The sequence below is a fragment of the Pongo abelii genome, chromosome 3, assembly GCF_028885655.2.
Source record: "Pongo abelii isolate AG06213 chromosome 3, NHGRI_mPonAbe1-v2.0_pri, whole genome shotgun sequence".
Lineage (NCBI taxonomy): Eukaryota > Metazoa > Chordata > Mammalia > Primates > Hominidae > Pongo > Pongo abelii.
The window spans coordinates 96,497,842-96,513,488 of record NC_071988.2 but is presented as its reverse complement, the minus strand read 5'-3'; the positions used below and the strand labels follow the sequence as shown (position 1 = coordinate 96,513,488).

At 40.5% G+C, this 15,647-nt stretch overlaps 1 long non-coding RNA gene across 1 annotated transcript; it reads left to right on the top strand.

Annotated features, from left to right (window-relative positions):
* Positions 1–1,055: 1,055 nt before the first annotated feature.
* LOC103890442 (uncharacterized) lies at positions 1,056–15,307 on the top strand. Its single transcript, XR_008524556.2, has 3 exons — positions 1,056–1,263; positions 1,755–1,835; positions 15,173–15,307. It is a non-coding gene; the product is annotated as an uncharacterized LOC103890442 (long non-coding RNA).
* Positions 15,308–15,647: the final 340 nt, after the last annotated feature.

Here is a 15,647-nt window from a genome sequence, read left to right as displayed (position 1 = left end):
CCTGAGCAAAGCAGACTTTCAGACAGATTTAAGTGACAATTGATGTTTTTGCCTTTCTCATCAATTTATTTATTCACTCACCCATCCACTCATCAGTCCATTGAACAACAACAACAACAACAAAATAGATTAGCTTTTGTGCCAGGCACTACATTAGGTTTTGCGAGTACTTCTTTTAACAAAAGAGCAAGTTTCTTGAGCTCACCGAAGTGATACACTGAATGCTTGTATGCCTATATGCTTAGAGGAGCAGATATTATAAACGATGGCAGTATAAAATGAGATAAATAGCACAAACAAGCTTTACCATGTTCATTGGGTACACATAGCTTGGGCAAATGCCATACCCTGGGATCAAGGAAAGCTTCCTGAGGCAAATGATTTTTAAGCTGAGACCAGATAGCAAAGTATACACAGGATGGGGAAGAGTGGGCAGGGAAAGTGTTCTGAAAATTAGCAGCAATGTGTGCAAAGGCCTGAAAGCAAAGGGATATGATTTTTCAAGGAGAAATCATCCAAGGCAGAATAGTTTATAATAAGGAAAACGATGGCCAGGTTCTGTTGATTATTTCTGAGGATGGAATAAGTATGGGAACACTGTGAGTGAATCTTAGCTCGGTGTAGGAAATGCTGTGGTGCCCACATCAAAGCCCAAGACCACCAGTGATTTTAGCCTCAGCGCTGGTAGGCAACTCTATGTGAGCTCATACTCACTGTAGGCTGCTGGAATCCCATCTCAAGCTCTCAACTTGTGTTTTCTCTCATTCTGCCCCAGATCCTTCTTCAGCTGCAGGAGGAGCTTACTGAAGCAATGCAAGACAGTTAGTGCCCCGGGGCCAAACTTTAGCCAATAGAGATTGGAACTGGTGGATAAATGTTCCACTGTCTTTCATGTGGCCTATTTGGGGAGGCATTCTGTACCCTTCTCAGGAATTGCTGTGGAGTTGAGCCCCTGTGTACACCACAGCGTGCTTGATGATGACCCTTGGCATTGGCACGCCCTCCTTTATGACTCTCCCAGTCCCTCATTCCTGCTTCCTGGGATCAGCTTCCAATAAACCACCTCTACCCAAGTCCAACTCTCAGGCTGTGCCTTGGGAAAGCCCAAACTTAGACAGTTGGCCACCTAAGGTCAATTACAACTTTCTACAACTGTTAATTAGATCTTCCTTTTATCAAGTGCTGCATCTTAACTGTGTTCCTCAAGTACTTGTGATACCACCTGCTCTAAAGAATGCTTCGCTGTTCACTCCATTTTTGCAGGTGAGTGAAGCTGAGGCTCAGCCCACCTCAAACTAAGACCAGGATGAAAGCTCAGGACTTCTGATTTCGAATTGAATACCTTCTGGACTGCTTTATTTTTGGGCATGCCTATTTCTTCTCAAGGGAATGACTAATACTGTGTGCCCATTCCCTGAATTTTTTTTGTTTTTTAGAGATGGGGGTCTTGCTATGTTGCCCAGGCCAAACTCAAACTCCTGGGCTCAAGCTATTCTCCTACCTCAACCTCCCAAGTGGCTGGGGCTGTAGGTGCATGCTGCAACATCTGGCCCCATTTCCTGAGCTTTAGTCTACATATTTTGTTAGAATTAATTCCTGCAAAACAATAGTCCAGTCAAATGTGAAGCATTTGAAAATACTGTTTCGTCCTCATTCATGATTTTTTGGAGTTATCTATGCACACACATACAAGCACACCTCAGTATATTTTAGGGACCTCTGAATAAGAGAATTCAGAAGTCATCTTGTTTCAGAAATGCTGACTTTCGTAACCAAGTCCATGTCTGAGACACGAAGTCGTTGACTGCAATTGCTGAATAAGACTCAACAATAGGGTAAGACATGTATCCCACCCTGCCAAAGTTCAGAGAGATGCTCCAGGTTTCAAAAGAGTCTTTTGGTTTATATTTTCTAGGGGAAATGCAGTAGTTTCTATGATGTTGAAAATATGCTAAACTAATTCCTGGGCTGATTGCAATTTGACTGGGTGTGAGTGGTTCAGCTCCTTGCAAATTCTCATAATTAGCATAGCAATGAGATTCTCAGGGTCTACTTTCTCCTTTCCAATTCTACCTTAAATTCCCGACTTATACTGAAATAAAAGAAAATCCACTGGCCTTACTGGAATATCAGAGAGAAGAATGAAATAGAAATTTTGGCTCTCAGGGCCATTTCAGTTTGTCATTTTGTGAAATTAGAGACAGATGGGTGATGTCTGCATGTTGTGGGAAATTCTGTCCTACATTCCAGCCAATGCTGGGAGTTCTGGAAGAGGACAGAGAGGAGAAACAGAAAGCAATTTGGATGAGGCAGAATACATGCTAATTCTGTGACAAAGATAGCATCAAATCTGCAAACATTAATTCTAGGCAAGTCTTATTCTTAGCCAGCTTTCTTTCCCTTTTCTAGCTTCCACGGTGTTAAGTGAATTTAAACTGGGTGCTAATGGAAGATAATTCAGAAGTCATCTGGTTTGTCTTCTACTGTAGAACATCAGTTTTATAAGTGATAGGGGAGTAGAAGGGGCTGCTGGTGGTCCAGTAATTAAACTGTATTTACAGCAAATTATAACTAATTTTGAGTTGATCAAAATTACTCCAAATACTGAAGTAACAGAGAGTGCTGGTGGTATTGTGTGGGAAGAGGCTATTGTGTGGAAAGAGTTGGGATTTGGAGAAGAATGGGGCTCCATAACCTAACGTATCTCTCTACAAATCGTTCTACCCCTTTTCTGGGGTACCCTGGGACTTCTGTGATCATATGTTCTGGGGCTGAGGTTAAAGAGGTCAGGTGAATCTCCATGTCAGAGTGGAAAAAAAATACAGACAGTGGGGAGTTGTAGGATGGCTGGCAAGGTACTAAGGAAGAACAAAACTTGGATTCAGATGTAAACACATAAAAACGACCCAGTTACTAAACACTGAGGATTTATGAGCCCAAAACTGCTGGAGTAGAGGCTGGAATGACCCTGGCATGGTCTCTGCCAGGTACAAGGCAGTTAGATTTCTGATCAGAAAGCAAGAAAGCAAGCTATAAACAAATCTAGGCTGAGGAATCTCTACAAGTGTTGGCTGAAAGAACATAAAGAGAAGCTTTAGAAGGAAAAGACAAGGTCATCTTAAGGTCGAATTACAGAGGCAATGAGTTAATTTCCATGGAAGGGAAGTAGAAAGTAGCTGTGGGGTCCAACTTCTTTTCTTCTTTCAGCCTCAATTCTTTATGAGTGAAATAGGAATAAAAATTCCCATCTCTCATAATGTGAATGAAAATCAAATGAGCACACATATGTTTACTGTGGCACTATTCACAATAGCAAAGACTTGGAACCAACCCAAATGTCCAACAACGATAGACTGGATTAAGTAAATGTGGCACATATACACCATGGAATACTATGCAGCCACAAGAAATGATGAGTTCGTGTCATTTGTAGGGACATGGATGAAACTGGAAATCATCATTCTCAGCAAACTATCGCAAGGACAAAAAACCAAACACCACCTGTTCTCACTCATAGGTGGGAATTGAACAACGAGAACACGTGGACACAGGAAGGGGAACATCACACTCTGGGGATGGTTGTGGGGTGGGGGGAGGGGGGAGGGATAGCATTAGGAGATATACCTAATGCTAAATGACGAGTTAATGGGTGCAGCACACCAGCATGGCACATGTATACATATGTAGCAAACTTGCACATTTGTGCACATGTACCCTAAAACTTAAGGTATAATAATAATAATAATAATAAAAAGAAAATCAAATGAGATGGGTGAAAGTGTTTTGTAAACTATAAGGAAAGATGGTTCTGAACTTACCAGGAGATTTCACTGATCTCTTGCTAAGTAGACCAGAGGAGAAAGATCTTTGATCACTAATTGATCAAAATTATTAGGCAGGGATGGGAGGCACACACCTTATTGATTCGAGGAAGGTCTCTTCCCCGAGTAGATCCCAAAAGGTGCTAATTGACTACTCTGTAACAATAATAGGATGCCTTCTAATACGTATAATTTTTCTTATTCATATTAGTTTTTCTTTATTAGTATCATCTTATAAAGTTCTAAAAGCATCACTTTTAAATTATATGGATTTCTTTGAGAATTGGATAGAAACTGTTGGCCCTTTTCTCAGGAAAATACCTAGATAGGTTATTCCCTACTTCACTGTCACACCCAAAATTTTGATGCTCCGATCGGGCAAGCTAGGCAAGCAGCCTCCTTTGCAGAATGCCATCCTGTGTCATTTCTGCTGGGCTGCCATGAGTGTGATATACAGCAAGCAGGCCAAGGGGTGAACAATCTAGGGCAGACAGGGTGTGGTTGGATCCAGCACATCACCATTAGAGGAGGAGAGCAAAATGGAAGACAAGTGAATTCTCAGTAATGGTTGTGAAACCCCTGCTTCCTTCCTGGGCTACTCGTGAAAGGCCTGACTACCGGATAAATAAATCATACAACCTGGAATAATTTGGTAGGTCTTTAAGAAGCATACGTATATGTGGAAGGAGGTCTTCTTAATGGGCTGCATGAACTATTTCTCCACTCCTTTTATATGAAGGATGCTCAGTAGAAAGTAGCAAAGATAAAGGGTAGGTTTTGGTCTATAACTGAAGTGCACAAGGGATCCTAATGATACCAGAGGAGCCATAGAACATATAGTTGCTACTGTGTCATGCCCACCCTTCCCGACTTCTTCTACTCCTCCCTGTTGAATAATGGCTTTGTGAACATAAGTTATTAGGAACCAAAAACACATAATCACTCCCTCCTTTAAAAAATTAATGTGTTCCCATGTAATTGTTAGCAATTCTTACATAGATCCAAGAGACATTGATTTGCTTCCGCTGAAAATATCTCCTCTATAGGTTTGTTAGTTCACCTCAAATATTTCTACCATTGAGATCCTATCTTTAAAATAAAATATTGAAAACCTATGCTAAAATTCTGTGTACTTTATATAAATGTAACTTACCATTAGTTGTTAATACCTTGTTAAGAATTGTTTAGTCATATTGGCTTGAAAGGTAATAAAAACAGAGAATTTTGATGAGGCCAACTCATGAGGAAAGGTTCTGAACTTAGGAGATTTCATTGGATCTCCTGCTAAGCAGATCAGAGGAGAAAGGTCTTTGATCACTGGCTGATCGAAATGCTGATAATGGTGGATTAAGCGGAAGGTGGAGGATGGGAGAGTGAAGTGTGTAGATATTAAGACAAATATGATACGGTTTCTTACTTTAATGAGCTCACCATCCAGTAGGGGAGCTAGACATTAAAAAATATTAAAAATTTTGTTTAAAGTAGATAATTTCAATGTAATATGATACATGCAGAAAGAAACACATAGGCACCAGCTGCTATGGAAACTAAGGAGATTCCTAAACCAGTCTGGAGTTGGATAAAGTCATAGAAGTTTTGTTGTAGAGATGAGCCTGACCCGAGTTTTTGTCTGTTTCTTTTTCAAAGCCAGGTTTATTGAAGTAGAATTTACACATAGTAAGATTTATCCCTTTTAGGGGTACAATTTTATAAATTTTAACAAATATATAAGTTATATAACCACCATCAAAATATAGAATATTTCCATTATCCTAAATGTTTTCTTGAGACTTTTTGTAATCAATTACTTTCCTTCACACTCAGCCCCTGGGAACCCCTGATCTGATTTCTATTCCTATAATATTTTTTCTTTAAAAAATTTCTTTCTTCTTTCTTTCTTTCTTTCTTTCTTTCTTTCTTTCTTTCTTTCTTTCTTTCTTTCTTTCTTTCTTTCTTTCTTTCTTTCTTTCTTTCTTTCTTTCTTTCTTTCTTTCTTTTTGAGACAGAGTCATGCTCTTTTGCCCAGGCTGGAGTGCAGTGGCATGATCTCGGCTCACAGCAACTTCCACCCTCCAGGTTTGAGTGATTCTCCTGCCTCCTCCTCCCAAGTAGCTGGAATAACAGGCATGGGCCACCATTCCTGGCTCATTTTTGTATTTTTAGTAAAGATAGGGTTTCACCGTGACGGCTAGGCTGGTCTCAAACTCCTGACAAGTTATCCACCAGCCTCAGCCTCCCAAAGTGCTGGGATTATAGGCGTGAGCCACCGCGCCTGGCCAAATTTTTAATTTTTTAGTTTTCTTGTTTATTTTTTATTTTCTTTTATCTTTTTCCCACACATTCTGATATCCCTATAATTCTGCCTTCCCCAGAATGTCCTATAAAAGGAATCAGAGAGCATTTAGCCTTTGCATCGAGCCACTTTTATTCAGCATAATGCTTTTGAGATTGATCCATGTTGTTACATGTATCAGTAATTTGCTCCTTTTTGTTGCTGAATAGTACTTCATTAAATGCATGTACCACAGTTAGTTTTCTCATTTGTCAGTTGGAGGCCATTTGGGTTGTTTCCGGTTCTGAGGAATTGTAAATAAAGCTGCTATAAACATTTGTGTCCTGGTCTTTGTGTGGCATATGCTTTCATTTCTCTTGGATGAATACCTAGGAGTCAGATTGGTGAGTCATATATTAAATATACGCTTATAAGAAACTCCTTGTTTCCACCAGCCATGTATAAGAACCCCCAAGGGGAGCTTATCTTTATTGAGGTGCAGAGAGAAGATTTATGGAAGACTTTTTTGGCCTGTCATCACGTAAGCTGAGACCCAAAAGAGAGAAGTTAGTGTAGCAAAACAGGGAAGAGGAGTTAGTGAGGCAAACAGGCTGAGGAAGAGCATTCCAGGCAAAAGGATTAGCATGGGCAAACGTTAGCAAAGATGCTTTTAAAAATAAGGATGCCAAGTGTCCGTTGTATGTGACAATATGCAAATTCCTGGTGATATTTGCAGGAGCAGTTTCAGTGGAGTGTGGTGGGTGGAAGGAAATTTAATGATGTTGAAGAGTGAATTGGATGTGAGAATGTGGAGGGAAGTATCTAGACCATTCTCAAAAATGTTGACTGGTGAGTGAAATGGAGAGAGGGTAGGAGTTGGAGGTAGCCCACAGGGACCAGGAGAGTTAAGGGTGGGAAAGGGCTGGGAAGGATGATGGTCTAGACAGGAAGGGGTTACATATGCAGGCAAGGGAGACAGCAAAAACAGGCTTGGGGCAGAAAAGAGAGGAGAAAATAATGTAAAGGCAGCACTTGACCTGGTTGTCTGACATCTTATTCTTTGCATTGTAGGTAATGGAGAGAGGTAGAGACACAGCAGGAAGCTGAGGACATTCCTCTCTGATTTGTCTCCTATTTATTATGAAAACTAAGGAAGACAAAATAGAAGAGAAAGTAGATTCCAAATGGAGAATTTGGAAGTCTTGTCTAGTCTCCCCATTAAAAAGGCAGGTTCATAGAACTATATAATAGTTTTATATCTAAAAAAATTAGTACATGTTTTTGGTAAATATAATTTAAATACAATAAAGTATATAAAAATCCCTCACAATCCTACAATTTGTTATTAACATTTCGTTGGATTTTCTTCCAATCATTTATTTCTTCACATGCTTTTCATATAACTGAGATGTTACCATTTGTGAGACTACATGCAAATATATTGTTCAGTATATTACTTTCATTAATTAGTGCATCACTTACTACTTTATACATACTGGAATAGAGCTCCATGAGCCCAGGAACCATGCTGTCTTGTTTACTATTCTACCTGTGTCCTCAGTTCTAACCCTATGACTTGTACATGTTAAATGTTTCACACACATGTGAAGGGGTATGATGTGCCCTTATATGTATAGAAGGTTTGCTTTGCTACAGCATAGCAAATTGATTAAAGGGGACCCAGTAAGTGAGGGGTTATTGTAGTAGCTAAGAAGAAGCATGCTGGAGACCTGGGACATAGCAGGGAACAGGGAAAGATTGGATGGGTTGAGGTGGGATAGGCACTAGACTGTATTTAGTGATCACTTGGAGAAACAACTATGGCGAAAAAGAGGTCTATTCCTGGCTCTTGACTCAGAGCAACTGAGTAGATCTGGGGTCATCTACTGAGATGGGAAAGAAGGGATGGTTTGGAGAGATGATTAGGAGTTCAGTTTTGGACAAAGTTTGACCTGCCAAAAGGAAATGCAAATAGAATGTTAAAGAGGCCATTGGATATAAAGTTTTTTTGGTCTTTTTAAAATTTTTATACTTTAAGTTCTCGGGTGCGTGTGCACAACGTACAAGTTTGTTATATATGTATACATGTGCCGTGTTGGTGTGCTGCACCCGTTAACTCATCATTTACATTAGGTATATCTCCTAATGCTATCCCTCCCCTCTCCGCCACTCCATGACAGGTCCCGGTGTGTGATGTTCCCCACCCTCTGTCCAAGTGTTCTCATTGTTCAATTCTCACCTATGAGTGAGAACATGCGGTGTTTGGTTTTTTGTCCTTGTGACAGTTTGCTGAGAATGATGGTTTCCAGCTTCATCCATGTCCCTGCAAAGGACATGAACTCATCATTTTTTATGGCTGCATAGTATTCTATGGTGTATATGTGCCACATTTTCTTAATCCAGTCTATCATTGTTGGACATTTGGGTTGGTTCCAAGTCTTTGCTATTGTGAATAGTGCCGCAATAAACATAGGTGTGCATGTGTCTTTATAGCAGCATGATTTATAGTCCTTTGGGCATATATCCAGTAATGGGATTGCTGGGTGAAATGGTATTTCTAATTCTAGATCCCTGAGGAATCGCCACACTGACTTCCACAATGGTTGAACTAGTTTACAGTCCCACCAACAGTGTAAAAGTGTTCCTATTTCTCCACATCCTCTCCAGCACCTGTTGTTTCCTGACTTTTTAATGATTGCCATTCTGACTGGTGTGAGATGGTATCTCATTGTGGTTTTGATTTGCATTTTTCTGATGGCCAGTGATGATGAACATTTTTTCATGTGTCTTTTGGCTGCATAAATGTCTTCTTTTGAGAATTGTCTGTTCATATCCTTTGCCCACTTTTTGATGGGGTTGTTTTTTTCTTGTAAATTTGTTTAAGTTCTTTGTAGATTCTGGCTATTAGCCCTTTGTCAGATGGGTAGATTGTAGAAATTTTCTCCCATTCTGTAGGTTGACTGTTCACTCTGATGGTAGTTTCTTTTGCTGTGCAGAAGCTCTTTAGTTCAATTAGATTCCATTTGTCTATTTTGGCTTTTGTTGCCGTTGCTTTTGGTGTTTTAGACATGAAGTCCTTGCCCATGCCTATGTCCTGAATGGTATTGCCTAGGTTTTCTTCTAGGGTTTTTATGGTTTTAGGTCTAACATTTAAGTCTTTAATCCATCTTGAGTTAATTTTTGTATAAGGTGTATGGAAGGGATCCAGTTTCAGCTTTCTACATATGACTAGCCAGTTTTCCCAACACCATTTATTACATAGGGAATCCTTTCCCCATTTCTTGTTTTTGTCAGGTTTGTCAAAGATCAGATGGTTATAGATGAGTGGTATTATTTCTGAAGGCTCTATTCTGTTCCATTGGGCTATATCTCTGTTTTGGCACAAGTACCATGCTCTTTTGGTTACTGTAGCCTTGTAGTATAGTTTGAAGTCAGGTAGTATGATGCCTCCAGCTTTGTTCTTTTGGCTTAGGGTTGTCTTGGCAATGCGGGCTGTTTTTTTGGTTCCATATGAACTTTAAAGTAGTTTTTTCCAATTCTGTGAAGAAAGTCATTGGTAGCTTGATGGGGATGGCATTGAATCTCTAAATTACCTTGGGCAGTATGGCCATTTTCACAATATTGATTCTTCCTATCCATGAGCATGGAATGTTCTTCCACTTGTTTGTGTCCTCTTTTATTTATTTGAGCAGTAGTTCATAGTTCTCCTTGAGGAGGTCCTTCACATACCTTGTAAGTTGGATTCCTAGGTATTTTATTCTCTTTGAAGCAATTGTGAATGGGAGTTCACTCATGATTTGGCTCTGTCTGTTATTGGTGTATGGAAATGCTTGTGATTTTTGCACATTGATTTTATATCCTAAGAGTTTGCTGAAGTTGCTTATCAGATTAAGGAGATTTTGGGCTGAGATGATGGGGTTTTCTAAATATACAATCATGTCATCTGCAAACGGGGACAATTTGACTTCCTCTTTTCCTAATTGAATACTCTTTATTTCTTTCTCTTGCGTGATTGGCCTGGCCAGAACTTCCAACACTATGTTGAATAGGAGTGGTGAGAGCAGGCATCCCTGTCTTGTACCAGTTTTCAAAGGGAATGCTTCCAGTTTTTGCCCATTCGGTATGATATTAGTTGTGGGTTTGTCATAAATAGCTCTTATTATTTTGAGATACATCCCATCAATACCTAGTTCATTGAGAGTTTTTTAGTATGAAGGCTATTGAATTTTGTCAAAGGCCTTTTCTGCATCTATTGAGATAATCATGTGGTTTTTGTCTTTGGTTCTGTTTATATGATGGATTATGTTTATTGATTTGTGTATGTTGAACCAGCTTTGCATCCCAAGGATGAAGCCAAGTTGATTGTGGTGGATAAGCTTTTTGATGTGCTGCTGGATTCGGTTTGCCAGTATTTTATTAAGGATTTTCACATCGATGTTCATCAGGGATATTGGTCTAAAATTCTCTTTTTTTGTTGTGTCTCTGCCAGGCTTTGTTATCAGGATGATTTTGGCCTCATAAAATGAATTAGGGAGGATTCCCTCTTTTTCTATTGATTGGAATTGTTTCAGAAGGAATGGTACCAACTCCTCTTTGTACCTCTGGTAGAATTTGGCTGTGAATCTGTCTGGTCCTGGCATTTTTTTGGTTGGTAGGCTATTAGTTATTGCCTCAATTTCAGAACCTGTTTTTGTTCTATTCAAGGATTCAACTTCTTTTGGTTTAGTCTTGGTAGGGTGTATGTGCGCAGAAATTTATCCACTTCTAGATTTTCTAGTTTATTTGTGTAGAGGTGTTTATGGTATTCCGTGACGGTAGTTTGTATTTCTGTGGGATTGGTGGTGATATCCCCTTTATCGTTTTTTATTGCATCTCTTTGATTCTTCTCTCTTTTCTTCTTTATTAGTCTTGCTAGCGGTCTATCAATTTTGTTGATCTTTTCAAAAAACTAACTCCTGGATTCATTGATTTTTTGAAGGGTTTTTTCTGTCTCTATCTCCTTCAGTTCTGCTCTGATCTTAGTTATTTCTTGCCTTCTGCTAGCTTTTGAATGTGTTTGCTCTTGCTTCTCTAGTGCTTTTAACTGTGATGTTAGGGTGTCAATTTTAGATCTTTCCTGCTTTCTCTTGTGGGTATTTAGTGCTATAAATTTCCCTCTACACACTGCTTTGAATGTGTCCCAGAGATTCTTGTATGTTGTGTCTTTGTTGTCATTGGTTGCAAAGAACATCTTTATATCAGCCTTCATTTCGTTATGTACCCAGTAGTCATTCAAGAGCAGGGTGTTCAGTTTCCATGTAGTTGTGTGGTTTTGAGTGAGTTTCTTAATCCTGAATTCCGATTGCACTGTGGTCTGAGAGACAGTTTGTCATAATTTCTGTTCTTTTACATTTGCTGAGGAGTGCTTTCCTTCCAACTATGTGGTCAATTTTGGAATAAGGGTGATGTGGTGCTAAGAAGAATGTATATTCTGTTGATTTAGGGTGGAGAGTTCTGTAGATGTCTATTAGGTCTGCTTGGTGCATAGCTGAGTTCAATGCCTGGATATCCTTGTTAAGTTTCTGTCTTGTTGATCTGTCTAATGTTGACAGTGGGGTGTTAAAGTCTCCCATTATTGTGTGGGAGTCTAAGTCTCTTTGTAGGTTTCTAAGGGCTTGCTTTATGAATCTGGGTGCTCTTCTATTGGGTGCATATATATTTAGGATAGTTAGCTCTTCTTGTTGAATTGATCCCTTTACCATTATGTAATGTCCTTCTTTGTCTCTTTTGATCTTTGTTGGTTTAAAGTCTGTTTTATCAGAAAATAGGATTGCAACCCCTCCCTTTTTTTTTGTTTTCCATTTGCTTGGTAGATCTTCCTCCATCCATTATTTTGAGCCTACGTGTGTCTCTGCACATGACATGGGTCTCCTGAATACAGCGTACTGATGGGTTTTGACTCTTCATCCAATTTGCCAGTCTGTGTCTTCTAATTGGAGCATTTAGCCCATTTGCATTTAAGCTTAATATTGTTATGTGTGAATTTGATCCTGTCACTATGATGTTAGCTGGTTATTTTGCTTGTTAGTTGATGCAGTTTCTTCATAGCATTGATGGTCTTTACAATTTGTCATGTTTTTGCAGTGGCTGGTACCAGTTGTTCCTTTCCATGTTTAGTGCTTCCTTCAGGAACTCTTGTAAGGCAGGCCTGGTAGTGACAAAATCTCTCAGCATTTGTTTGTCTGTAAAAGATTTTGTTTCTCCTTCACTTATGAAGCTTAGTTTGGCTGGATATGAAATTCTGGGTTAAAAATTCTTTTCTTTAAGAATGTTGAATATCAGCCCCCACTCTCTTCTGGCTTGTAGAGTTTCTGCTGAGAGATCTGCTTTGAGTCTGATGGGCTTCCCCTTGTATGTAACCTGACCTTTCTCTCTGGCTGCCATTAACGTTTTTTCCTTCATTTCAACTTTGGTGAATCTGACAATTATGTGTCTTGGAGTTGCTCTTCTCGAGGAGTATCTTTGTGGCATTCTCTGTATTTCCTGAATCTGAATGTTGGCCTGCCTTGCTAGATTGGGGAAGTTCTCCTGGATAATATCCTGCAGAGTGTTTTCCAACTTGGTTCCATTCTCCCTGTCCCTTTCAGGTACACCAATCAGACGTATATTTGGTCTTTTCACATAGTACCATATTTCTTGGAGGCTTTGTTCATTTCTTTTTATTCTTTTTTCTCTAAACTTCTCTTCTCACTTCATTTCATTCATTTGATCTTCACTCACTGATACTCTTTCTTCCACTTGATCAAATTGGCTACTGAAGCTTGTGAGTTCATCACGTAGTTCTTGTGCCGTGGTTTTCAGCTCCATCAGGTCATTTATGGACTTCTCTACACTGTTTATTCTAGTTAGCCATTTGTCTAATCTTTTTTCTAGGTTTTTAGCTTCTTTGCAATGGGTTTGAACATCCTCCTTTAGCTCAGAGAAGTTTGTTATTACCGATTGTCTGAAGCCTTCTTCTCTCAACTCATCAAAGTCATTCTCCATCCAGCTTTGTTCTGTTGCTGGCGAGGAGCTGTGTTCCTTTGGAGGAGAATAGGTGCTCTGATTTTTAGAATTTTCAACTTTTCTGCTCTGGTTTCTCCCCATCTTTATGGTTTTGTCTACCTTTGGTCTTTGATGATGGTGATGTATAGATGGGGTTTTGGTCCGGGTGTCCTTTCTGTTTGTTAGTTTTCCTTCTAACAGTCAGGACCCTCAGCTGTAGGTCTGTTGGAGTTTGTTGGAGGTCCATTCCAGACCCCGTTTGCCTGGGTATCACCAGCGGAGGCTGCAGAAGAGCAAATAATGCAGAATGGCAGATGTTGCTGCCTGATTCTTCCTCTGGAAGCTTCATCTCAGAGTGGCACTGGGCTGTATGAGGTGTTAGTCGGCCCCTACTGAGAGGTGTCTCCCAGTTAGGCTACTTGGGGATGAGGGACCCACTTGAGGAGGCAGTCTGCCTATTCTCAGATCTCAAACTCTGTGCTGGGAGAACCTCTACTCTCTTCAAGCTGTCAGACAGGGACGTTTAAGTCTGCAGAAATTTCTGCTGCCTTTTGTTCAGCTATGCCCTGCCCCCAGAGGTGGAGTCTACATAGTCAGACAGTTCTCCTTGAGCTATGGTGGGCTCCACCCAGTTCGAGCTTCCTGGCTGCTTTGTTTACTTACTCAAGCCTCAGCAATGGTGGATACCCCTCCCCCAGCCTTGCTGCCACCTTGCAGTTCGATCTCAGACTGCTGTGCTAGCAGTGAGCGAGGCTCTGAGGGCATGGGACCCTCCAAGCCAGGTGCGGGATATGATATCCTGGTGTGCTGTTTGCTAAGGCCATTGGAAAAGCACAGTATTAGGGTGGAAGTGTCCTGATTTTCCAGATGCTCTCTGTCACGACTTCCCTTTGCTAGGAAAGGGAATTCCCCAACCCCTTGCACTTCCCAGGTGAGGCGAGCCCCACCCTGCTCCATCGGCTGCACCTACTGTCTGACAAGCCCCAGTGAGATGAACCTGATACCTCAGTTGGAAATGCAGAAGTCACCCATCTTCTGCATCGCTCATGCTGGGAGCTGTAGACTGGAGCTGTTCCTATTCAGCCATCTTGGAACCTCTGGATAAAGGTTTTAAACAGAGATATCTGGGTGAAGAAAGATACCTGAGAGTTGTTGATATGTGTATAGTAATTGAATCTGTGAGGTAGGGTGAGTCTGCCTATAGGAAGGGTGTTAAATAAGGAGGGTAGAGGGCTTAGGAAAGAGGAGGGCCAACAGTTTAAAAGACTGGAGGAGTAGGAACAGTAAAGGAGGAGAAAAATGAAAACCAGATAAAGGGGGAGACATTTTAGAACCTAACAACAAGAGTCTTTTTCTCATAGAAGCTAGTCACTGAGAGTACTAAATTCTCCTGAGAGGTCAGGAAAAAAAATGGTTGAAAGTTGCCCATTGAATTATACAGCCTCTAGGTGATCGTTGATGACCCTGGTGAGAGCAGTTTTGGTGGCATGGTGAAGTCAGAAGTTGTCTGAGGCAGGTAGAGAAACTGGCGGAGAGGGCATGCTGCTCTTCAAGGTCCTAGAGCCCACTCCCCAGAGCCCATGCCTCACTAGGTGCAGGGGAGATGGGTGGTTAATGGATGTGGGTGAGCATGAATTGTGGCAACTGTGTTTCTGGCGGAGGGCTGTCATGAATTTTCCTGTTGGCCGTCATAATTTTTATAGGGGTAATTTGTTTTGCTTTGTGACTTTTTAAGAATTTCCACTAAAAGAAAAATGAGAGGCTTTCCAGGGGCAGCTTCTTTGACAGCCCAGCAGCACCACACACATCCTGAGAAAGTTAAGGCTTAAAGGGGATGAGAAAAATTTACAGGAAATTTATTAGTTGTGTTTCAAGCTGTGCACAGTGCAACAGACTAACAGTATATTAATACCTTCCTGGGAGGCTGCCATTCACCTAGCTGCAGAATTATGGAGATAAAAATGGTCTGTGAAGTGAGAAACTCACTCAGGATATATAGTGGGGCTGTTGGAAGAAATGACCCTAACACTCATGACAAACTTCTGGCTTTTTACAGAGAATAATTCTTCAGAGAGGCCAGCCTATTCTTAAAAAATTGCTGAGGAGCAATGCTGCAGGGCTCACATAAGAGTAATTGTGACCCTGTCTTGTCTGAACAAATGGGAGTTGCTGACCTGGGAAGGTAAATATAGATGCCCCTAGATTTAAGAGAACTGACAATTTCAATTTAATTTTTTTCTTGACTTTGGTGGACACCATGATTTTCTTTCTTGCATATTTCACTTTCTAATTGTGTTTCCCTCAGCTTAATATGAAAATAAACTTGCTTCATCAAAATACACCTGTTTGGATTGAGTGCAAAGCACCCAGGAACTTCTGCAGGATGGAGAGAATCCAATTTGGGTTGTTTTAATTTTCCTGTGGAGATTCTACAACATGGAAAATCCATAGGCAGATGATCTATAAATGACTGTGCAGTGGGTGGAGTAATCCAGGTGTTTTAGCCTGTTCTTGCATTGCTATAAAGAAAT